The sequence below is a fragment of the Ambystoma mexicanum genome, chromosome 10 (genome assembly GCF_040938575.1).
Source record: "Ambystoma mexicanum isolate Mex_15411 chromosome 10, UKY_AmexF1_1, whole genome shotgun sequence".
Lineage (NCBI taxonomy): Eukaryota > Metazoa > Chordata > Amphibia > Caudata > Ambystomatidae > Ambystoma > Ambystoma mexicanum.
The window spans coordinates 887682084-887706931 of NC_090932.1; the positions used below are offsets into that span (position 1 = coordinate 887682084).

The 24848-nt window shown below is 51.5% G+C and overlaps 1 protein-coding gene and 1 long non-coding RNA gene across 3 annotated transcripts in view; one reads left to right on the forward strand and one right to left on the reverse strand.

Annotated features, from left to right (window-relative positions):
• The window catches only part of LOC138491838 (uncharacterized), a 238042-nt gene that overhangs the window by 208973 nt on the left and 4221 nt on the right, over positions 1 to 24848 (forward strand). Inside the window, exon 2 of the long non-coding RNA XR_011276092.1 lies at positions 21918 to 21958. This is a non-coding gene — a long non-coding RNA (uncharacterized lncRNA). The remainder of the gene's footprint in view (positions 1 to 21917; positions 21959 to 24848) is intronic.
• Positions 1 to 24848, reverse strand: part of LOC138491837 (anosmin-1-like) — a 550452-nt gene that overhangs the window by 46338 nt on the left and 479266 nt on the right. The window lies entirely within an intron of this gene.

Below are 24848 nucleotides of genomic sequence, written 5' to 3' on the forward strand. Positions count from 1 at the left end.
GCTCTTAATATAATCGACCTTTAGAATTTGGCATTGGGTGAGTAGATGGCGGGACGACTCGAGCTTCAGATTACATAGTTCTTACATGTCGTGCTAATTTGGACCAGCGGCCAGTATTTTCCCGAGTATGGAGTATATTAAAACACACATATGTAGTAAATCTGTGACTATTCAGAGAGGATAATTTGGTTAAATAGGTAGGGAGGTGGTCACGGCGAAATCCTTGGACACTAAAAACACTATAATTTACTTTATTGCTTAAAAAAGCAATGTTAGACATAAAAACCATAATGACTATTTTTCTTTTTAAAAATAAGATGCGCGTTGGGAGCTGTGATCAAATCATCCAAATCAATATCAATATTTTGGAAATGTTCCATTGCTGTATGCTGTAATTGGAATTAAAAATGTATTAGTGCACTCCTAGCTTAATAGATTATTTGCAGAAGGGAGGGAGATAAAGATGGAAAGATAGAACTTACACCGCTGGTGCAACCAAAGGGAGCGAATGGAAGGGACCCCGAGTTCACATCAGTGGCCTCCACCGGGACTGAGGAGGGTACTCCTAATATAGATCTCTGCACTTTCCCCTCGAATCGGTCCACCCAAGTAGTCATCTGCTCAGGAAGAATTGCCAAACCGTATATGATCCCAGGAAGAATACCCTTACACTAAATGGCGACTGTAAATAGCATTATACCACATAAATGCTTACATATAGTTCAATATGATTCTTTAAGCAACACGTAGAACGGAAACTGTTAAATCACCAGAACACGCTGTATAATGATTATTGTTAACACTAAATGCAAACAAGTTGAAGTCTGACATGCAAGCCCATTTTATTCCATTGGTTGCAGGTTTATTTTTTTTTTGTTTTATGTTTTATATATTTAAACTTTGTATACATATTTTCTAGTCACTATATGATTAGTCAGAATATTGTATTGCAGATATTATTTTATCAGGGTTCACGCAAAACAGATGAAACTGTCACATGTTTTTAATTCTATGATGGAAAGGGCCAGTGGCGTAATTTACAGACGGATCTTCATTTATTTGTTTCATGTTACGTTATTGTCATTCAGTTTGGACCACAAGAATGCTTGTAAATATATAAAGAAAAACATATTCTGGGAACAGATCTAACCGGAGAAGAAAGTCACAAAGGCAGAAATAACATCCATATTTGGATGTAGAAGGGCCATTAGTGAAGATTTTAGATCTCTCTAAGAAGACAGAGGATACAGATAGCTCCACAACTGCGGGTGTCGGAGGCGGCTGTAGCCCTGGGCTGTGGTGCGGCTTGATGCTTCAGGGACGCTCCAGGGACGTCTCCAGGACCCTAGTGGGTCCTTTACTCTAACCGCTTCACTTCCCCCTCCTGCACGTCGTGTGCCGGTGCCGCGGAATTAGGAAGTCGAAGCTGCTGGCGGCTCAGACGCAGGGTACTATTACCCCCCACCCCATGCTATCCAGGCACGGGGGTGCGGGCACACTCTTTGTTTCAGGCGGCCAGCGGGGGACGCTTTGTGTGGAGCCGGTCTGCAATCACAGAGTTAAAGGGGTAAGATATCTTATGAGCATTCTCATCATTTTCTTCAGTTGAACACATACTAAACGCTATCCCACAGTTTAAGCTGCACGTCCTCATTAATATACTATTCAGCCGTGAGGTAGTCCATTTGCATGTTTTTTACATGGAGGACATAATTAAGTCTGGCTCTCCCACACGTTTACCTAGTCATCCGGTTGTAAAGAAATCCACACCGGAGACAGGGACGATTCTTTTATGGTCTGGCCAGGGTTCCCCAGCCATTTCTCCTCAAGGCCGTAGGGACCACATATCTGAGGTCCTAGCTCTAAGCACACGGAGGAGACAGAGAGTGCATGGAGCCACCTCTCATACGGGCAAGCCACTTAATGCTCAAAATTCCACCACCAGGAATCTGTCAGGGTCCGGCTTGACTGAATTCCACAGGAGCTGATGCTGGCCCCACAGACCCTCACCAGGAGTTCACCTCTCAATCCTTAAATATAAGCTGAGCTGAAAACCCCAAGAAAGGGAAAGGGGAATTTGGAGAAAATAACAACGGAGACACTGCAGCCCTGCAACCGTCTGGTAGGCTCTGGTATCTGTGGTAAACAAATACACCTGGTTACTTATATGATAAGAAAAACTTATTTTCTAAAATTATTCTCAATAAACTCTAAACTCTTTACCTCTTAAACCTCAGTAAAAGACTCAGAGGCTAGTAACCTGTGTGGAATATCTTGTAAATATATCTTGTGTTGTGCATATAGTTCAAGCCACTCAAGTCTCTTTAGAATCCTAAAGTGATGGCCTTTGCAAACACCTTTTCAGAACTAGATATTCCTCTTGCTTCAAAGTTCTTTTAACCTTATGTAGTTTTCAATGCTTTCATAAATTGCAGTCTTTCTCTGAAGTTTTGAATACCATTTGCATAAATTACATTAAATAATATTCTTTAACTTCCTGGAATACTGCTTTCCTTCTGCGTGTGAATTGTTTCCTTATTTACACAAAGAACGTATAGTTTCTTCCTTAATAAGCGTGTGCGATAAACACGTGAAATCAGAAGACGTGAAGAATTGTCCTCGTGTTTAAAATACACACGCGATTCTTTAGAAAACCCGCGCGCGTGAAAAAAATATGTAAACGCGATAAAAAATAACACGCGCTGGTTAAAATGGACTCGCGCTCTATCGCTACCGAACTCACGTGGAGAAATGAAACGTATTTCACGTAAAACAGTTCACACGTTTAAAACAACTCGCGCTTCATCAAAATGGACTCGCGCTCTATCGCAAACCAACACGCATTTTCTCATGAGACGTCTTTCACGTAAAAAATGTACACGCGCTAAAATTCACTCGCGCAATTCTTTTGGGCACACGCTCTATCGCAAAACAACACGCGCTTTCTCATGAAACGTCTTTCACGTTCAAAATGTATACGCGCTAAAATTTGCTCGCTCAATTCATTTGGGCATGCGCTCTATCGCTCTGAATACCCACGTGCTTTCAAAAACACGTAAACGACGACTTGCGAGCTCGCGCACACATTAAACAGTCTTGAAGAACATTACACGCAGTTAATTAACTTTAAACTCCTACGCACTATCTTCAAGTTTGTTTTCCTTATAATAACTTTAACTGTAAATGTCTCTTTTCTCAAATGAATTTGAAACTTGTTAACTCTTTAAGTTTTCTTATAAAAGAAAATGAAAGTTCACTGTGACAATCTTAAAATCTTTAAAAGAACGATCCCACCTGATGACTTCTTGTTCAAACTGGATCAGCAAACGATATTCTTACTTCTTTGGTAGATTTTCTGAGCTCTGAAAAGGCCTTACTTAAGGAGCTTAACTAATGTGCAACCAGCCACTGAATTTCTCTGGATGAAAGGCAGTTTAGAATCTTGCTCACCTCCCAAGAATCAAACCCATTGTCCTCTCCACCAATCAGGCAAACCAAACATATCATTGTACCTTTAACCAATCAGATTAAGTTTCTTTCGCTCCATCTTGACTTGGGCAAGCACAATGTTAATTCTATGTACAAACTCTTCCTGTTACTAACCCAGCCAGTTCTGAAAGCACAACTAACCCAGCCAGCTCTGAAGGCACAATGTTAATCTTGTTACTCTTCCTTTTACTAACCCAGCCAGTCCTGACAGAATCTCAATTTGGGCCTGGTTGGTGCACCGCCTATAACTTCATCCACCCCAGAGCAGCCAGTCTGCAAGGGTTTGACAGACCCTGCGGGGGAAGTCTTTTCACCAGCAGTGACCAGGCTAATAGGAGGGATAAAGAAATACTCTATTAGGACACCCTTACCCACAAGTTCTACCAAGGGTCCTGAGAGCCTATTTACTCAAGCAGACGACACCACCACCACTCAATTCGTATACCTAAAAGAAAGTATCTTGACGGAACTTCAGCAGTGTCACAAATTACAGAACCTCTGTGCTATCGTGGCTACTCTCAATGAGTTCATAGCAGTCGCTTGCCCGAATAAAATCAGTATGGCAACACAAACTGACATAAAATCTACTTTAGTTGAGGGGCAACAGACAAAAAGTTCGGAATTTGGATGCCAAACTAATATACTAGCAGAGAGCCATGAGCAAGCCACACAAACAGACCCTAGCAAAGTATTTCTGCAAGCACGAGCCAAGACACCGACGAGCAACAAGAAACAGGCTAAGTGTTATAGTCCTGACCATAAGGAGCTATGCGCGGATAACTTCACGGCATTACCAACACCAGTTTACACCCAAGATAAAATCTACGACTCATTAGCCCCAGAAAACAAACCGGCGCCTAAGCAAGCTCTTAAAAGGAATGTGCGATTAAACAAACTGCAAATGCCATGTATTAAGGATCCCAGTAAACATGCATTCATCATGGACCCCCGCAATGATGTTATTGCAAACATTCCTAAAGTCACTGTTAAAGAGTCAAGAGATGCCTTAAGAAATACATTTCTAGCATGGCTGCATCAACGCACAGGTCCAGGCGCTGTCAGATTGTCAGATCTGAAGATCATTCGTCGCATCGATTTGAGCGACTGGTGTTCAATGCCGAACAGTGATTGTATCATTGTAGGGTGTGGACTTAGTTCACTCCCCCGCTATCTTAGCCGGCGCAATTACTTTCCAAGGGGGGACACTAACTGTACTTTACTTCTTTAAATGGGTCCTGTAATGCTCCACCCTCAAGCCTATGCTGGCCTCTACCCTGTTCGTGGACACACCATGGGCCTGCCTCCTGTTCTTGTAGAGGGTCTATATTGGTCTTTAGGCTGTTTTTTATTATGCTTCATGTTTTTTGTTATTTGTCGTTGTATCATTGTCTGTTATGTTACGCGCCATCATGCCTTTGGGTCCATTGTGCGCTATATAAATAAAGTACAATAAAGTAAAGTAAATACACATGAGTAGTTTTCCAAAAATCATAGGGGTAGATGATGTGACAGCATCCTCCTCTTGATGGTACCAAATGAAATGATACACCGTGACCTTTGACCTCAAGGGAACTTACAACACACATCCTTTGACCCAGGACCAAAGGAACTGGATTCAAATTGTAGAATAAAAGTGACGCTAATTAATAACGCCAGACTCTCAGACACTGGCTAAAGATGGGGATGGTGGACACATGCGCAGGCATTTATGCTCTGGTCTGTTCTAGGCCCAGGACTTGACTTATCTGAAAGCTTAGGGATTGATTCACAAAGCTTTTCCAGGACTATGTGTCACTTACTACCATACAAATCAATCCGTATCTTCCTCCTAAGTAAGTTACTACTAATTCACAAAAGGACTTACATTCGATACACAAAAGAAAATCGCCATTTTTCTATTCACGTACATTTTCCCTTAACTAAGGCGCGGTTGCATAACCCACAGATGCATAACTTACTCCAACACCATCAAAAGTGGGTGTTCCCGTGGTATATTGGGGAGCTGTGGGTGTGTCACGAGGGTACCTGAATGGGGAAGATGTACATGCCCAGCAAAAGTGTAGCTTTACATGTCTTCACAAAGTTTTGATGTTGTCATAGAAATGTTTGTGAACACACCTAAGTAACAGCTTAATGTTCTCGACACAGAGAACCCCATGTTTGGTATATGTTACTCCAGCAACAGGTTGCATCCATCTCTGGTGATAGATTACACCTGGAAATAGTACTCACAAAGAATCCAGGTGTAACCTACTAGAGTCAAAATATCTGGGTAGGGTACATCAGATTCACAAAAAGGCCCACTTGCACCCATATTTGCGTATCTGACATGAACCACCATGCTGTAGAGTTAGCATACTCTATCTCAGAGAGGGAAAAGGTTACAATTTTAGCACAAATATTCTAGAAACTTTTATTCCCTCTCATCCCAAAATAATGTTTCACCACGTGTCCTCCCAATTAACACGTACCACTTAATTGCATACACTTAGGACACTGGACTATAACTTGGGTAAGTGGTTCAGTCGTATCCATGATGTTATTTTTCGTCGACGAGCTATTACAAGCCCCCGCTGGCAACAGTCCTGGATACTGATCCAGGTGTGCCCCCAACAATTCTCTTGTGCTTTTACCATTGTAGATTTTCTAGGTCGAGAAATAGCTACTTTATCCATTGGTCACTGGTACAAATATATTTTGTAATGGAATAATACAAATTCTAGTGTTCAGTGCGCGACAGTGGGGATCAGAGGACTGGACGTCTGAGAGAGATCCTCTCAGCTACAAGACTATTGGGGCTCTTTGAAGAGGTAGGCGAGAATGGGGTGTTGGGGTTAGAGGCAAGACCCCAAGAGATGAGGGGGAGAGACCACCCGACCATATTAGCCGAGAAGCCCATCTAGCAAGCCCCATGGCGGAACACTTATCCCAGCCCAGTACAAAGCCACTTGTGGGGCCCCAACACCCAGGAACGCTGTCACCTTTGACATCAAAGGCAAAGCGTCAGAGATGACAGATAGAAGAGCCAAGAAGTTTGGGGGCACTTAAACCCCCAGCAATGTGAGTGACTGAACGGCTAGGAAATACAGAAGCAAAGGGACTGAGAGTTGCAACCCCCAGAGACCTTTGTACCTTTGCCTGTCCTGAGGCTAGGATGGCCTTTTGTTGAGCTAAGTTTTCCTGAATTGATCTGCTTGTGCAGTAAGTCTCCTTAAATGTATACGTTTCATCTCGGACTTGTGTCTCACCTCTATTGATTGCACTCTGCTCTCTGACGGAAGCCAGTAGATCTTACAGCACGGGGCAAGGAGCAGATGGCGTGCTATGTTTGAACAGCACCCTAGACCTGCAACAAGACTGTTTCAAAAGTTCTTTCGAAAGCATTTAAAATAAAAACGTTTGCAAGGATCAGCATAGAGTGGTACATGCCCAGTTGTAAAATCTTTACTTGGAGCTAAACATTGATTTATTAGCTCATTGATTCCAATTAAATAAATTGACCAGCTTCTCCTATTTAAGTGGTAATCTTAGCAGAATATTGACGGTAATTCTTAGTGAACAGGGTTTCTTTAAAATATCCAGGAGGTGGCTATGTCAAACCTTTGCCAGTTTCCTTGTCCAGTGCAAAAGAAGGGACACATTCGTCTTAGCTAACAGTTAATGTGTGAGCAAATGCTCTAAGAATGTACTTACATTTGATGTTCCAAATAAAGGCAACACAAAGATCAAAATATCATCAAAAATCTGGAATTTAGCCAATATATCATGAGAGAAAATTAAACATACGAATATCAAATAATCCATTGGACCTTTCATATTGGCATCTGAAAATCAATGCAATGCGCCATTCTTATCCAGTTCTCACCCAAGGCAGTCTAAAGGACGCCCCTATTTCTAACCCAGTAAAAAATGTTGCATCTTGGAAAGGCACATTTTTTTTTTTAACATGGTGGAATACAATATCCTACCTACACATTGGTGCAATTCAAATGCCCTGTGGGGAGGGGGGGGGGCAGAGGGAGAGAGGGGGTTGGAGAAGAAAGGAAAATAAACAAAAGAAAGGAAAAGAAATGGAAGTTACCCCGGCATGGGAATCTGTGCAGGGATCCTTCAAAACGAAACAAAAAAATACTGTCAGTGGAGCACCGTTACAGCGGTTGCAGCACGGCCCTCACAATGAAGGGTCGAGACGGTGCTTCGCTCAGCACCTCTGCCAGCCATTTCACTGCCTCAGTCCAGACTGAGTGTGGCGCTCCTCTGATAGAGGGAGGGAAGTACACTAACTCACTGCCACCACCCCGACTTTCCTGGGCCGGGCGGCAATCGCTGTGGGAGGGAGAGGAGGGCCGCATGATTGTGTTGACCACGCCCATGCAACGCAGACCATGAAAAACTCCCTGGGCCACTGCTGGCAGAGGTGGCCCAGATTGAGGAATTGATTGGGGGGCCCCAAGCTGCAATCAATGGCAGCCTGCAACTTGCATACGCAGCTCAGTCATAAAACCTAAAGAGACCCCCTACATTGCTTCTGAGTTGCTGGGCTGCTTCTTACGCACGCAGCCCAGTTTACAAGGACTTTGGGCCTTGCATCCGCTGCTGCCCTGCCTGCCACATGACCACCTACAAGCAGAAAACCCAAGAACCGCAGCAGAAGTAAGGTTTTTGTATACAGTTACATTGCACTGCATAAAGACTCTTTTTATATATTTCTAAGGACACTATTTTATATTTTTACATGGACTCTTACAGGCCGATTCATGGAATAATTAGCGCGGCGCAAGTGGGCAAAAACGTGCGAATCGCAGTGGAATAGCGAAAATCGCAGTGCAATTGCGAAAATCGCACGAAAAGCAGCGCACGTCGATTCATGGAAGGCCGTGCGCGAGAAAACCAGCGTATGTGCGATAAAAAAGTGCGCGGCGCACGTTGGCGCACAGGCCATCTAACAGCGTGCGCCAGGTCACAGCGAAAATCGCACAGGCCACAGCGAAATTCGCACATAGCGCGGCGCACGCAACAAAAGTAGGCGGAACACGGGCGTAACACTCGGAATGGGGAACAACTTGCCAAAACGTGGGCGTCACGGGGGAAGTACAGGGCACAAGTGCGTGGAACGCCCACACGCTCGCCTACAACATGTATTCATGGAATAGAATAGGGGAAAAAAGCGCACGCTCAAACCAGCGCACAGGCACAAACACGACCGCCACAAGAAAGCAGGCGGTAGCGTCTCTGCGGCTGTAAGAAATGTGCGCCAAAAGGTGCGCCAACAAATAGCACCTATATACTGCCATGATGAATGTCCCATACTGTGGCCCTCCAGGAAAAATGACGTGCAAAGGGGTACCCACAAACACGGACACCCGCTGACAAAAAATACGTGTGCGTGTATACCGGGGTGCGCGGGAAGTCTAACACGCGATTTCAGCAGGGTACGTGCATCACAGGGGTTCGCGTGAAGTTATTCACGCGATCGGGCCTGGGGGAGCGGGCTACGTGTATTTCAGGGCTTCGCGTGAAGTATCTCACGCGATCGGGCCTGGGGGAGCGTGCTACGTGTATTTCAGGGGTTCGCGTGAAGTTTCACACGCGATCGGGTCTGGGGGAGCGGGCTACGTGTATTACAGGGGTTCGCGTGAAGTCCCTCACGCGATCGGGCCTGGGGGAGCGTGCTACGTGTATTTCAGGGGTTCGCGTGAAGTTTCACACGCGATCGGGCCTGGGGGAGCGGGCTACGTGTATTACAGGGGTTCGCGTGAAGTTCCTCACGCGATCGGGCCTGGGGTAGCGGGCTACGTGTATTACAGGGGTTCGCGTGAAGTTCCTCATGCGATCGGGCCTGGGGGAGCGGGCTACGTGTATTCCAGGGGTGCGCGGGAAGTTCCACACGCGAATAGCCTGGGCGCGTGTATTTGAGGGGTGCGCGGGAAGTTCCACACGCGAATAGCCTGGGCGCGTGTATTTCAGGGGTGCGCGGGAAGTTCCACACGCGAATAGCCTGGGCGCGTGTATTTCAGGGGTGCGCGGGAAGTTCCACACGCGAATAGCCTGGGCGCGTGTATTTGAGGGGTGCGCGGGAAGTTCCACACGCGAATAGCCTGGGCGTGTGTATTTCAGGGGTGCGCGGGAAGTTCCACACGCGAATAGCCTGGGCGCGTGTATTTCAGGGGTGCGCGGGAAGTTCCACACGCGAATAGCCTGGGCGCGTGTATTTGAGGGGTGCGCGGGAAGTTCCACACGCGAATAGCCTGGGCGCGTGTATTTGAGGGGTGCGCGGGAAGTTCCACACGCGAATAGCCTGGGCGCGTGTATTTGAGGGGTGCGCGGGAAGTTCCACACGCGAATAGCCTGGGCGCGTGTATTTCAGGGGTGCGCGGGAAGTTCCACACGCGAATAGCCTGGGCGCGTGTATTTCAGGGGTGCGCGGGAAGTTCCACACGCGAATAGCCTGGGTGCGCGTGTATTTCAGGGGTGCGCGTGGAGTTCCACACGCGAATAGCCTGGGTGCGTGTATTTCAGGGGTGCGCGGGAAGTTCCACACGCGAATAGCCTGGGCGCGTGTATTTCAGGGGTGCGCGGGAAGTTCCACACGTGAATAGCCTGGGCGCGTGTATTACAGGGGTGCGCGGGAAGTTCCACACGCGAATAGCCTGGGCGTGTGTATTTCAGGGGTGCGCGGGAAGTTCCACACGCGAATAGCCTGGGTGCGCGTGTATTTCAGGGGTGCGCGGGGAGTTCCACACGCGAATAGCCTGGGTGCGTGTATTTCAGGGGTGCGCGGGAAGTTCCACACGCGAATAGCCTGGGCGCGTGTATTTCAGGGGTGCGCGGGAAGTTCCACATGTGATTTGACAGTGTGGGTCCTCCCAGGTGTACCCTGTACACCCTCCACGGCCCCTGCAGGCAGCCCACACCACAGGGGACTACCCTGCATCCCTGGTCATGTCCCGCAGGCAGCCCACCCAACATGGGCATGCCCCCCAGCAAAGGCACATGTCTCCTTGAACTAATGAACACCAACTCATGTCCCCTTGCACCCCCACCCCCCAGCACTGTGGGGCACCTGCCAGCAGGCCCCCACCCATGTCCAACTCATGTCTCCCACCACCCCCACACCCCAGCCACCAGGGGCACCCTCCACCAGGCCCCCACTCATGTCTCCCACCACCCCCACCCCCCAGCCACCAGGGGCACCCTCCACCAGGCCCCCACTCATGTCTCCCACCACCCCCACACCCCAGCCACCAGGGGCACCCTCCACCAGGCCCCCACTCATGTCTCCCACCACCCCCACACCCCAGCAGTGCAGGGGCACCGTCAACCAGGCCCCCACTCATGTCTCCCACCACCCCCACACCCCAGCCACCAGGGGCACCCTCCACCAGGCCCCCACTCAAGTCTCCCACCACCCCCACACCCCAGCAGTGCAGGGGCAGCCTCCACTAGGCCCCCACTCATGTCACCCACCACCCCCACCCCCCAGCACTGTGGGGCACCTGCCAGCAGGCCCCCACCCATGTCCAACTCATGTCTCCCACCACCCCCACACCCCAGCCACCAGGGGCACCCTCCACCAGGCCCCCACTCATGTCTCCCACCACCCCCACACCCCAGCAGTGCAGGGGCAGCCTCCACCAGGCCCCCACTCATGTCACCCACCACCCCCACCCCCCAGCACTGTGGGGCACCTGCCAGCAGGCCCCCACCCATGTCCAACTCATGTCTCCCACCACCCCCACACCCCAGCCACCAGGGGCACCCTCCACCAGGCCCCCACTCATGTCTCCCACCACCCCCACACCCCAGCAGTGCAGGGGCAGCCTCCACCAGGCCCCCACTCATGTCACCCACCACCCCCACCCCCCAGCACTGTGGGGCACCTGCCAGCAGGCCCCCACCCATGTCCAACTCATGTCTCCCACCACCCCCACCCCCCAGCCACCAGGGTCACCCTCCACCAGGCCCCCACTCATGTCTCCCACCACTACCAACTGTGCAGTGTTGGCGCCATGTAGAGTTGTAGGTGCACTGCTGCCAACATGGACCCCATCTCCAGACTAGAGGTCCTTGTGTGGACATGAGGAAGGGACCTGCAAATTGGGAGGTAGACACAGAAGAAGAGTTACACATCAATGCAACATGCAGTGTACAACACAACAGCAATATGCACTAGGAATGTATACACAGTATTGACTACAGACTGCCCACACAGCTCATGGGAGTCCAACGTCACTGTGTAATTCACTGTCACTTGGGCACACCCTTTGCAAGCCCATGGAAACGGGAAGCAGGAGGGGTGTGTGTGACTCAAACCCAAGCATCTGAACCAAATACATTACAAGCCTGCATGTGCCCAGCCACAATGCAGCGTATGCCCACAGGAACCACGGAAGCCAACAGATCGTCCCAAAAAAATTGGGAATAAAAGAAATCAAAATAAAAATAAAAATAAGAAACAATCAAAAATGGCCATTGATGGGCCCGGGGGGGGTTGGGGAGGCCACCCAGGAGGTCCGAGGACAGGATGCACACCAGAACCCACCTGCGTGGATCCTGGGAAGATAAAACACCTCCATGGGCTCATGGCCCACACGGCTACCCTATTGTGGGAGTATCACTGCTGTCGCTATTATCACCCTGTGCAGCTGCATCCGGAGGTGGTTGCACTATGGGAGGCAGCCCACGCAAGGCCCTAGTCTGCTCCTCCATGGCTGCAAGCATGCGGGTGTGGTAGGTCTGGTTCTGGAGGATGAGTGTGCGGAGGTCCCCATGCAACAACTCACGGGATGCCCGGACCTCCGCCCTCGTTGCCTGCATCTCAGCTGAGAGCGTACGGGTGAGACGCTCCAGCTGCTGTTCTGTCCTTTGGTGTGTTGAAGCCTCAAGCTCAACAAGAGTCGTCCTGAGGTGAAGGAGCTCCTGCCTCAGGGCTTCCCTGTGGCCCTGGGACTCAAAGGAGATGGCCTCCTGCAGAGTCGCCAGTGCCGCCCGCCTGTCCCTGTTGGACCCCAACATGTCCTCCCTGTGTGACTGGCAGATGGAGTCGGTTGCCTGCTCTAGTCGCTCCATCAGCCTTTCTGGGGGGACAATGGAAGTGGCCACCCTATCCATGGCCTGAGCCATCATCTCGGATGATGCAGCCTGTTGGGTTGCCATACCGTAAATGGATTGCTCCCATGCGGTATTGCCGGGTGGCGTACGGCCACCACGTCGGCGGGCACCACACCTGTCTGGGGCAAGGCGAACTGCGCCTTGCTGTGCCGGCACTGCCTGAGGCTGCAGGACTGCATTCCCCCTCTGATCTGCTGGCCCAGGAACAGGATCAGATGTCGCGGAGTGTGACCCTGCATCCGTAACCACCGAAGGCGTAGCTGCCAACACTGACATCCCCATGGAGGGTTCTGACCCTGGTGCAGGTGAGTGAGACAGAACAGAATCCCTCCCTGGAACACTCACCTGCGACGGCACGTAGGTCTCATCCGAATCAACACCTGAGTACAGCTCGGGGGAGGTGCAGCCAGAGACACCCCTTGAGAGCACGACCTGCAGCACTTGTGGGTTCTCCCCCACCACCACACCACGTCCCTCACTGGTGGTTGGTCGGCCCTCGGACCCCTCCTGGGTCTGCACCATCTCCACAACCCCAGCAGTATCAGGTGCGTCTTCCCCTGCAAAGACATGAAAACAAAGAAATGGAAACAGGCATCAGCACCATGGCACACAATGAGGGCTAAGAAGCAAGAGAACCAGTACTTGATTGACACATGTCCCACATGACTGAAACCCTCCCATGCATGCACCCTCACTGCGTATGAAGTGCAGGCAAATGGCACACACTGATGACACCAAGATGGAAGATGAACACATTTTCTGCATGCTGCCTGGCAGTGGCATCACACATTGGCCTGTGATTGCCAGGTGAAACACACATGCCATCACACAGATGGCATGTACCATTACTATTGAGTGAAGATGGAGAGGAGGGCAGCACCTATTCATTCAGTCCAGTTCCCGCATGTAATTGCTTTTCTAATTCTAACAGGTCAGATTTTTCACCTGGAGCTGCCAGTCTGAAATGGTCCAATTGCACAGGGACATGTGTGTACAAATGATATCCAGGTAACAAAGTCACTCCACTTTACCATACCCATGTCAGACATGTGACTAGTGGACAGCGACATGCCTAGTGAAAGTGGTGGAATGCAAACAAACTGACTGAATGAACAGTGAAAAATAAGCAAATATGTTGTGGCAAGGTGACACTTCAAGGGCAACTGGCGTGCAGTTGGGCTAGATGTCTACTGTTGGCAGAAGGGATACTGCTATGGCCAAATGCAGCTGCGCAGGAAGTATTGCATGAAGCACATGGCTGACCCATACGACTCAGGCGCACACACTCTCACCTGGCACACAAACAGAAGCCCTCACACACACACCATGCACATGTATGACACACACATGCATGTGCACTCACCGGACAATGCCTCGTAATCAGCCAGATCTCCCACGCCTTGGATCTGTTCCTCCGTGACGTAGGTCCCAGCGACTGACTCATGTGGAGTGAGTTCCATGTCTACTACTGGAGACCCACCTCCAGTCACTAGAGTTGCGGCATGACTTGAGGCCAGCTTACTCTTTGCCCTGCGCTTTAGGTCATTCCAGCGCTTATAGCAATCATTGGCTGTGCGCCTCACGATTCCAAGGGCACTTACGATGTCCGCAACGGTCTGCCAGTGTGCCTGGCGTTGTGCAGGTGTGGTCTTGGATCCTGCAACAATGACCATCTCGTTGTCATGTCCGGACACATACTCGACAAGTGCATTCAGTTCGTCATCCGTGAAGCTGGGCTTCCTGGACGGGCCGGACTGTGTAGCCGTGTCTGGGGCATCAGCCTGTGCCGGACGAGCACTCTTCCTCTTCTGCTTGGAAGGTGGTGGTGATCCTGAGTGTCCTGCGCCGCTCTGGACACTAGGGGCAGGAGCCCTGGTGGACTCTGTATCAGGAGTGTGGGATTGCACACTCAGCATGGGAGTTGGTGCAGGCATTGGCTCTAGTGTGATGGTGTCAGGGGGAATGTCAGCAGCATGGACTAGGACCGACACTGTCCTGGCTGGGTGTGTGAGGGCTGGGGTGGATGGAGCCGCAGCTGCCCCTGCAGCCTCTCCGCCCTGCCTCCTTGGTGCAGCAGATGACCTTGCTGCCCCAGATCCACGTGGCATGATGGCATCAACGTGCACCAGCGCACGTGTCGTAGCCCTGCTGACCTGGAAGTCAGCCATGGAGTCAGCCAGGTCTGGTGCCACAATGGGCTGGTCCAACAAGGGCTGAGCATGGATGGTGTCAGCCACATCAGCCTCAATGGGAGGGGGGGCGGGGGGGGATTATGGGTGCCCGTGACTGGTCCTCCACACATGGGGGGACAGGCTCACCCTGCAAGTTACGACCACGTCCCCTACCGGATCCACCACGGCCACCACTTGTGGCTCTTCCACCTTTGCCACCCTTACGGAATCCTCGCCTCCCAGCCATGGCACTGATGTTAATGTGCGTATGGGAGTGGATGTAGACTATTGTGCTGGGCAATTGGGGGTCAAAGGGGTTGGGTACCAGATGGTAATTGTACCCTAGTGCTCTAGCAAGGCTGAATGTAACCCCTGGGGAAAGATGACGGGTCACGCAACGCACAGGAGGCCCAAAAAAGGGAGATGACGTGCACGCAACCCCTCCTAGACCACGTGTGCAGAAAGAAAAACCTGCACTACGCTGTGGCACCCAGAAACACAAGAATTAACGTATGCGTGTCACACGCAGCCTAGAATGACCTCTGAAGGGGTAGGCTACACACGGGGCAAGCACAGATGTTAGATACGTGCGTGACTCACCGTCTGCCTGGTAAACGAGCGTGTAAAAGGAGCACGTTTGGTTGGCAACACCCCCGCCAAAAGAAGATTTGTACGCTGTCTGAGGAGACAGGACAACAGTAGAAGGGAACACTGTTTGAGGGAACAGGCCCAGGTAAACCAGTAAAAGCGAAAGAAGAGAAAAAGCTGTCAGAGGTAACAGGGAATACGAACTTGAAACGCCGTGAAGTAAATCGCGTGTGAAACGACAAGAAGTACAGAATTCACCCACTCGCTCTCCACGAAAAGCACGTACAAGGAAGTGGTGTTCTACGCGTACCTTTTATACAGGCCCACACGTCCAGCGTCACTTACGCGGCGTGTACGCGCTAGGGCCATTTCCACCAATTACACGCTTTGTCACTTCTGCGTGTAGGGACCTTTCCTCCAATTACACGCTTTGTCACTTCTGCGTGTGGGGCCATTTCCACCAATTACACGCTTTGTCACTTCTGCGTGTAGGGCCATTTCCACCAATCACACGCGATGAGACTCTGACGTGCAGTCTTTCCACGTGTGCTCTGTCATCACGTGCTGTGTGGGAAACACCCGTGCGGGTCACGTCACAGACGCGCTTACGCGCTGAGGGCCTTTGGTCCAATAGAATCGCGTATGCGTGCTGACGCGCTTACGCGCTAAGGGCCTTTCCTCGATTTTCATGCTGACGTGCAGGATTTTCACGTGCCAAATCACTCCGTACCAAGCTGGCCACGCGTAAGCACACGGAAGACCACGCTCCTGCCCAGAAGGCCGAACTACTGCCCCCCAGAGCCCCGAGCACGCTCCCACCTGCCATCTGCTGCTGCCTGACTGCCTGCTGCCCACGTGCACTGCCATTTGCTGCCTGCACATCAGCCAGGGGTGCTGTTGCTGTGACCACCCCTGCTGGTACCGAAGACTCCCGACTGGAATTCCATCGCTCCACAGCCCAGCCCCAGGACCCAGTTGCCCACCCACTCCTGCCTCTGGGGTTGTCATGTCGGGGCAAACACCATCTGTGACCACTGACAACCCCCGGCCAGAGAGGCAGAGGGGCACCAGCTTCAGTGCCACCGAAGTTGGTGTCCTGGTGGAGCAAGTCCTGGGGCAGTATGATGCCCTCTTCGGAAGTTCCCGCGCCGACAAGGAAGGACGGACTCGGATCTGGACTGACATCGTGACTGCCATCAACGCGGAGGGGGTGGCAGTCCGGGACTTACAACATGTCAGGAAGCGCTGGGAGGACTTCAGGTCCAGGACCCTGAACAAGGCCCGGCGCCTCTTGAAGGCAGCGGATGCCAAGGGGCGCCGGGGCCACTTGTTGGAAGAACAGATGGGGGTCCTGGAACGCATATCCCCAGCGCTCCACGTCCAGGTCCTGGAGAAGCAGACCCGTCTGGAGTCGAGCGGTGAGTGTACATGCATCCTGATTGTGAGCAGTGCGTGTGGTGATTATTCGGTATTGTGCAGGTTGCACATCTGTTTGTATGGGGTCGAGTATGGGTGGGGGTGTACATGGCCGTGGGGCTGACACATGCGAGGGCTGTAATGTGTGAGACATGGATGGTGCTTGTGTGTGTAGGCTTGCATGGCAAATGCAGTTGTGCGTGCACACATGTTTGTATGTATGTGTATGTAAGTAGACATGTCCGTGATGTCACGCATGTATGTTGTATTGGGCTGCATGTATGAGCACTGTGTACATGTGCATGTGTGTGTATTTGACAAGGGTGCAACAGTGATGCAACATGGATGCATGTGACTGCGGTATGTGTAAGCCTGATTGGCAGATGTGACATGGATGCCCGTCTGAACAGTGCGACACTTGGCAGAGGTGTACACATGCATGCAAGTGTGGTGGTGTGTGTACATGTGTGGTGCACTTCCTGTGTTGCATGTGATGTCTGGGTCACCTTTGGCTGCTCATGCTGTTGTATGTGTATGGATGGTGGTGGCAGTTGCGATATGGCTGTGGTATGGCTCATGTGTGCGAGTTGCAATGACATGTGTGTTGGGGATTGTGATGACATGTCTGAGGTTTGCCAATGCCACTCATGTGCAACTGTCATGTGTGTATGTGTCCATTGTACAGTGCCCTGATGCCTGTGTTTTGTTTCTCCCTGTCTGCAGCGTCAACTGATGAAGAGGGCGGAGAAGGTGCTGTGGAGCACAGCGGCGGGGATCCGACCGCCAGCCGGAGACGCAAGGCCCGGCTCCCCTCCCGTGTTGTCATTTCGTCGGGGAGTGAGGAGTCCGGTGCCGCGTCCCAGGCCGCAGCTGCCGGGGGAGGTCCAAGAGGCGGAGGTTGGAGTTGGACTCCTCGGCAGCAGAAGGGGCAGCTGGGACCCCACAGGGCCCAACAGGGGAAGATGGCACGGAGTCATCCAGGTTGGTGGGGGGTCTGGTGGAGGAGGAGGCCGTGCAAGCACCAGAGACGGGGTCTGGAGGTGGGGATCCCACTGGTGCTAGTGGTGCAGTCCAGGACCAGGGACAGGAGGCAGCACAGGCCGCCGCGGAGGTGCCTGTGTGCAATCCTGTCCCCGATCCTGTCCCTGCATCATCTTGCACCAGCAGGGATGCCTACGTCCAGACCCGTTTCCAGGCAGGGGATGAGCTGACGTCAACTGGCCTTCCTCTGCCTGCGGACGTGGCTATCCAGGTCCGGGTTGAGCCTGTCCTGGCTGGTGTGGCGTTGCGTCAACGGGCCATGCGAGGTGACCTGCAGTCTTTTCATGGAGAGACTGCACGTCATCTCGAATGGCTCGTTGACCACGTCAGCCTGCTGGGACAGGTCACCCAGACCGGATTCCTCCGTCTGATGGGGCTTGTTCCGACCCCCTCCTCAACTGGACCCCCTACGCGCCAGTCGTCCTCTGTGCCATCTTCCCACCCATCAGTCACCTGGGTGCCCTGTGGAGCTGCCTCTGACAGTGCGGTCAGGCTGGTGGAGGAGGCATCCCTGCCACAGTCGGGAGTCGGACGTCCAGCAGGGGTGGCCACATCAACAACTGCACCCCAGCCGGCGGAGGATGTGCAGGCAGCAGGAGGCAGTGCACGGGCAGAGGCAGAGCAGCAGCAGCAACATGGTGGGAGCCATGAAGGCTCGGGGCCTTCGACATCGGAGGGGCAGGCATCGGCCGGAGGGCAGAAGGACCCAGGACAGAGAGTGTCTTCCGTGTGGCAGCGGTTGGGCCACGCCATAGGTGCGGACCGGCGGCGGGCGGAAGAGGCGCGGCTCACAATGGTCAGGGCGGAGAACTCCATGCGGAGGGCCCTGAGGCGGGCCGAGTGCCTCGAGGCAATCCGCAGGGGGTTGGAGGAGGACACGGCGTCGTCCCTGCGGACCCTCGGGCCATGGAACTGGACCGCCTTTGTATATAGTTCTTTAGTTTTAGGTTTCCTTTGTTTTTTCTTATGATTTGGAGTCGACGGACACTGCTCCACTTTTTGTATATAGTTGATATTTAGGTAGGTTTTTTAGGAGGTTTCCTTAGTTCAGTTGTGATGATGGACCCTTGTTATTTTTGTACATAGTTCTTTGTTGCATGGAGAGTTTTTACATTTCACTTTGGACAAAATTTTATGGATTTGATTTTCTACTTTTGTGTTTTTATGCGGACATGCAGCTTATTTTTTCACATTTACATTGTAGTTATTTTTCTTTATTTACCATTCGTATTTTTGTCCAATACATTTTATTTTCCATTGTTCACTGTGTGGTTTCATCTCATTGGTTTCATGCATGTCATGTTGTGTGTTTTCCCATTCAATTTGAAAATCTGTGTGTGACGGAGATGGGTTCATTTGCTTCATGAACATTGGGGGTGTAACATGTGTTTTCATTTCCATGTGGGTGAATGGGTTACTTGGTAGGGCTTTTTGGCTGTGGAGGCTGACCATTACGCACATGATTGGGGATTGTGAGGACCTGGTGGGGGCTGCACATGGTGGCAGGGGGGTGGGGGTGGTGGGAGACATGAGTGGGGGCCTGGTGGAGGGTGACCCTGCACTGCTGGGGGGTGGGGGTGCAGGGGGACATGAGTGGGGGCCTGGTGGAGGGTGACCCTGCACTGCTGGGGGGTGGGGGTGCAGGGGGACATGAGTGGGGGCCTGGTGGAGGGTGACCCTGCACTGCTGGGGGGTGGGGGTGGTGGGAGACGAGTGGGGGCCTGGTGGAGGGTGACCCTGCACTGCTGGGGGGTGGGGGTGGTGGGAGACATGAGTGGGGGCCTGGTGGAGGGTGCCCCTGCACTGCTGGGGGGTGGGGGTGGTGGGAGACATGAGTGGGGGCCTGGTGGGGGCTGCCCATGGTGGCAGGGGGGTGGGGGTGGTGGGAGACATGAGTGGGGGCCAGGTGGAGGGTGCCCCTGCACTGCTGGGGGGTGGGGGTGGTGGGAGACATGAGTGGGGGCCTGGTGGAGGGTGACCCTGCACTGCTGGGGGGTGGGGGTGGTGGGAGACATGAGTGGGGGCCTGGTGGAGGGTGCCCCTGCACTGCTGGGGGGTGGGGGTGGTGGGAGACATGAGTGGGGGCCTGGTGGAGGGTGACCCTGCACTGCTGGGGGGTGGGGGTGGTGGGAGACGAGTGGGGGCCTGGTGGAGGGTGACCCTGCACTGCTGGGGGGTGGGGGGGGGGGTGGGAGACATGAGTGGGGGCCTGGTGGAGGGTGCCCCTGCACTGCTGGGGGGTGGGGGTGGTGGGAGACATGAGTGGGGGCCTGGTGGAGGGTGACCCTGCACTGCTGGGGGGTGAGGGTGGTGGGAGACATGAGTGGGGGCCTGGTGGGGGCTGCCCATAGTGGCAGGGGGGTGGGGGTGGTGGGAGACATGAGTGGGGGCCTGGTGGAGGGTGACCCTGCACTGCTGGGGGGTGGGGGTGGTGGGAGACATGAGTGGGGGCCTGGTGGAGGGTGACCCTGCACTGCTGGGGTGTGGGGGTGGTGGGAGACATGAGTGGGGGCCTGGTGGGGGCTGCCCATGGTGGCAGGGGGGTGGGGGTGGTGGGAGACATGAGTGGGGGCCTGGTGGAGGGTGACCCTGCACTGCTGGGGGGTGGGGGTGGTGGGAGACATGAGTGGGGGCCTGGTGGAGGGTGACCCTGCACTGCTGGGGGCTGGGGGTGCAGGGGGACATGAGCAGGTGTGCAGGGTAGTCCCCTGTTTTGTGGGCTGCCTGCTGGGGCCGTGGAGGGTGTACAGGGAACACCTGTGAGGACCCACCCAGCCTAATTGCGTGTGATAATTCCCGCACACCCCTGTAATACACGTACCTGGCCAAATCGCATGTGAGAATTCCCGCGCACCCCTGTAATACACATACCCAGCCGAATCGCGTGTAGAACTTCCCGTGTACCCCTGTAATACACGTACCCAGCCAAATCGCGTGTGATAATTCCCACGTACCCCTGTAATACACGTACCCTGGCCAATCGCGTGTAGTACTTCCCACGCACCCCTGTAATACACGTACCAAGCCAAATCGCGTCTGATCATTACCACGCACCCCTGTAATACACGTACCAAGCCAAATCGCGTGTGATCATTCCCGCGCACCCCTGTAATACACGTACCCAGCCGATTTGCGTGTAGAACTTCCCGTGTACCCCTGTAATACACGTACCCAGCCAAATCGCGTGTGATAATTCCCACGTACCCCTGTAATACTTGTACCCTGGCTAATCGCGTGTATAACTTCACGGGTACCCCTGTAATACACGTTCCCTGGACAATCGCGTGTTGAACTTACCGCGTACCCCTGTAATACACGTTCCCTGGACAATCGCGTGTTGAACTTCCCGCGTACCCCTGTAATACACGTTCCCTGGACTATCGCGTGTTGAACTTCCCGCGTACCCCTGTAATACACGTTCCCTGGACTATCGCGTGTTGAACTTCCCGCGCACCCCTGAAATACACGTACCCTGGCAGCCTGGCTAATCGCGTGTATAACTTCACGCTTACCCCTGATATGCACGTTACCCGCTTTGCGTTCCTTGTTTGGCAGCCCTGTAAACTGGTCCAGGGTTAGCGCAGCCCTTTGCGATGATTTTGCGATTTTGATGGCTTTTCCTTGCGCGAGGGCGTTCTTGGGGGCGTTACTGGCGCTGCTGCAGGGTCGCTGCGATACTCTGCGCCACGGCTGGTTTGGGAGCCTAAAATCCATGAATACGCTGTGCGCGGAAATCGGTTTTAGCGCACGTGCCTGGCGCAGACAATCGCACGCGGACACTCTGCGCCAGCCGCTTGCGACACTTTTCTGCGAAATTCTATGAATTACCCTGTTAGTGTTTTGGGCTTTTCTTTTGCTGGTTAGGTTTAGGGATTCTGATAGTGTATATAGCATCTTGCGATTTCCCCTTTTGTAACACACATTTTTAAAAACTGCTGCTGATCTGGGAGAAAGGATATATCTAAATATCAACTAAAGAAACCGTACACCAGCATTTCTTTGTCTGCCTTTCCTTGCGTGTGTTCAAAGTTAGTGTAACCTAGTGCTTCTTCCTTCGTGGTCTTGAGGAATCATCATTACCTTTGTCTTTTCATCCCACAGTCAATTCCCACAGAGATGCGCCAAGATGATCTAGAACTCAGGTAAGGGGAGCAGGGGGGTTGCTGGAGACAGTTACGAGACGCGTTAAGTATTTAGAAGTAAGATCAAGTGTTGCAAAAAGTGTACTGCTGTGCCTGCCCACATCTGTGCGGGGATCCTTGAAATCAAAACAAAAAAATACTTGGAGCGGAGCACCGTTACAGCAGTTGCAGCGTATATATATATATATTTTTCTCCTGTAGCAACTTCTTAAGAGACCCTGTTTTTCTTTAATCAAAAACTATACATTGACCCACGTGGAGCAAGGAACCCTTGGTTCGATCTCTCTACTATAGGCATCATCCCACTGAAGATGTAGGGTCTAATGCATTAGTTTCACAAAAATATATAGAAACACATAATACTGGCAATTAACAAAAGGTGCATTAGCAGTAATCAACTGTACTACCAAAATCAAATATTTGCTCCTGGTTTCTGCCACTACAACCTTTGGTGTCCAGTGGCCTCCCTCATCAAAGGAATTGCCCTCTCAAAGATTGAGCCCATTATTACTAAACAAGGCATAAAATAGGCAGTGTTGCATAGCATTTTGTCATTTCTAGGTTTGCCGAATAAATTGACACTTATATAGTTCAGCTGGCGATTTAAATTACCCTGTTCAATGAAAACACAGCTCACCCTGAATTCCTCTCTAGCTTTCAGGGCTTGCCCCAATTTCTTGTATGTTCACTGCAAGTTGAAGGGGCCAATGAAGAAAGAGTGCAGCAGTAATCCTCTCCTCCATTCATAAAAGTGCCAATGGCATGTGTGGGAGGGCTAGCCAAGAAAATGTCCTCCTTTTTCAAATAATTGCAAACCAGAAGTAATCACAATGATACTTTTATTAAGCTAACTACATTCTGTTTGGCAAAAACAGGCAGGTGCCAACTTTATTTTTTTTAAAAGACAGTCCTGCAATTCGATGTCAAGACCGGAGGCTCACATTATGCTTCTCTTTCTTTAATGCAACATTAACAATAGAAGCTCAGCAGCAAGAGATTAGCATGGCAAAGTTAATACATGAAAACAGCTTGCATATGTGCTGAAATCCTGAAGAGAAAATGGTTAGAAAGTGTCCAAAAATAGTCCACAGTATGTTGGAGCTCCTAAGAAACTCAATTTCCCATAGCTCCTTGAAACAATGAACTATGGCCACTCAACATGTGACCTATAACAGCCAATCCAGTATAACCTTGTCCCTTCAAATAACTGCAGCTCTTCCTCCACTTCCTCTTTCTTTGCTGGTCACAGCAAGAGATAAGTGGACTTTATTTTAACTCCTTACTGTGAGGTGTTTTCTCTCAAATGGTGTTTTATTTGTATTGGCACTACTGTAAAGTTGTGTACCCTATTCCGACAATGTAATTGTCGTGCGCTTTATTTAATTCTTGAGGCCTCTCCAGGTCTTCGCGCCACCAAGCTCCATAAAGGGGCGATCAACTTGAGCCACACGGCTCGATGCCAGGGAAGAGCAGGAACGCCCACGCGGCCGCTGTTTCCGGTCTCTCTTTCACACTCCCTCCGGGAGTACAATACAGAGTATGCGTGCTGTGCAAGTTCCCCGCACCACCACACTTTGTTGAGGTGCCGGGAGAAGCGGGAAGCCTTGCACAGCCTTTGCTTCATTTCTCCTGAGGAGATCGCAGCGTAAGCGTCCAGCGGGGGCAGCCCTTATTCCACGCAGGTCCTTTCCTCCTTCCTTTTCTCCTTTCTCCGGTCCTCATTGAGGTGTTTCCTTAAAATCAAAGGAGACTAATGATCGCCGAGCGCCGGAGACTCTAGACGAATGCTAGGTCTTTATAAACAGAATATTTCATTAAAAAAAAGAGATAAAAGACAACAGATCAGAAGGCATGCCCAGCTGGCTCCAGGTATATATATATATATATATATATATATACACACACATACAAACAGCTCTGCACATTGATACCTTGCCTAAAGACTTTAATATATATATATATATATGTATAAGGGCAAAGAATAAATTAAACCATACACTATGGCAGAGGAGTACACCCTTCAGGCTGACCAGGAATAGTCGGAGGAAGAGGAAGGCTCCTCAGTGCAAGATTTTACCCTAGCAGCCAGTTTCAAGCGAGCCCTAGGGTCATCAGTTGAGACCACTATTAAAAGAGCTGTGGCAGACATATTTGTCCCAATTCGACTACGTCTTGACAACATGGAGGTGCTCCTCAGGGGTGTCCCTGCCAATTATAAGGAGAGTACTCCCAAAAGGAAGAGCGCTCCTACAGGGCGAAGTACACCGGCTCTAAAGAGGAAAGATGGCTCTTTGAGCCCCCACCCCCTGAGCCTGACAGAGCAAGCCACAGCTGCTATTACGGATGCCTTCTCAAGTCTTAAAAAAGCCTTTCTTAAAGGAAGGAGACCCCTTCCGCCCTTAGACCCTCTGACCCGGGGGAGAGCAAAACGGGTGACAGACCCTCAAGCCTGGAGGATTATCAACAGGGCACAAATGATGATCAAACTACTGAGGACGAAGATGACCAAGGAGATGGGTCAAGTCCCAGCACATCAGGAGAATGTGGCAGGCCCCATTCTCAAACAGATACCCAATGAGCAGTCTGCTTCAGTACATATGTTTGTCCAAGAATACTTGATTTACCCCAGATGTTCGGACTGGGCTCCGTCATCCAGAGCAATGGACTACATCAAGAACAGGCTCCGCCAGCCCTTTGATAAAGATAAAGTCTGAGCCAAGTTATGGGCGGAATGCCCCCGCCCAGACATTCCAGGGAAGGTGGCGCTCACCCCTGAGCTTGATGCTAAAATGATCACCTTCCTTGGAAAGAACAGCAGGGATCCTAAAAAACGGATCGATAGGGCCTGGAGCTCTTGCCAGGACAAGGTCTTGGATATTATGGGTCCACT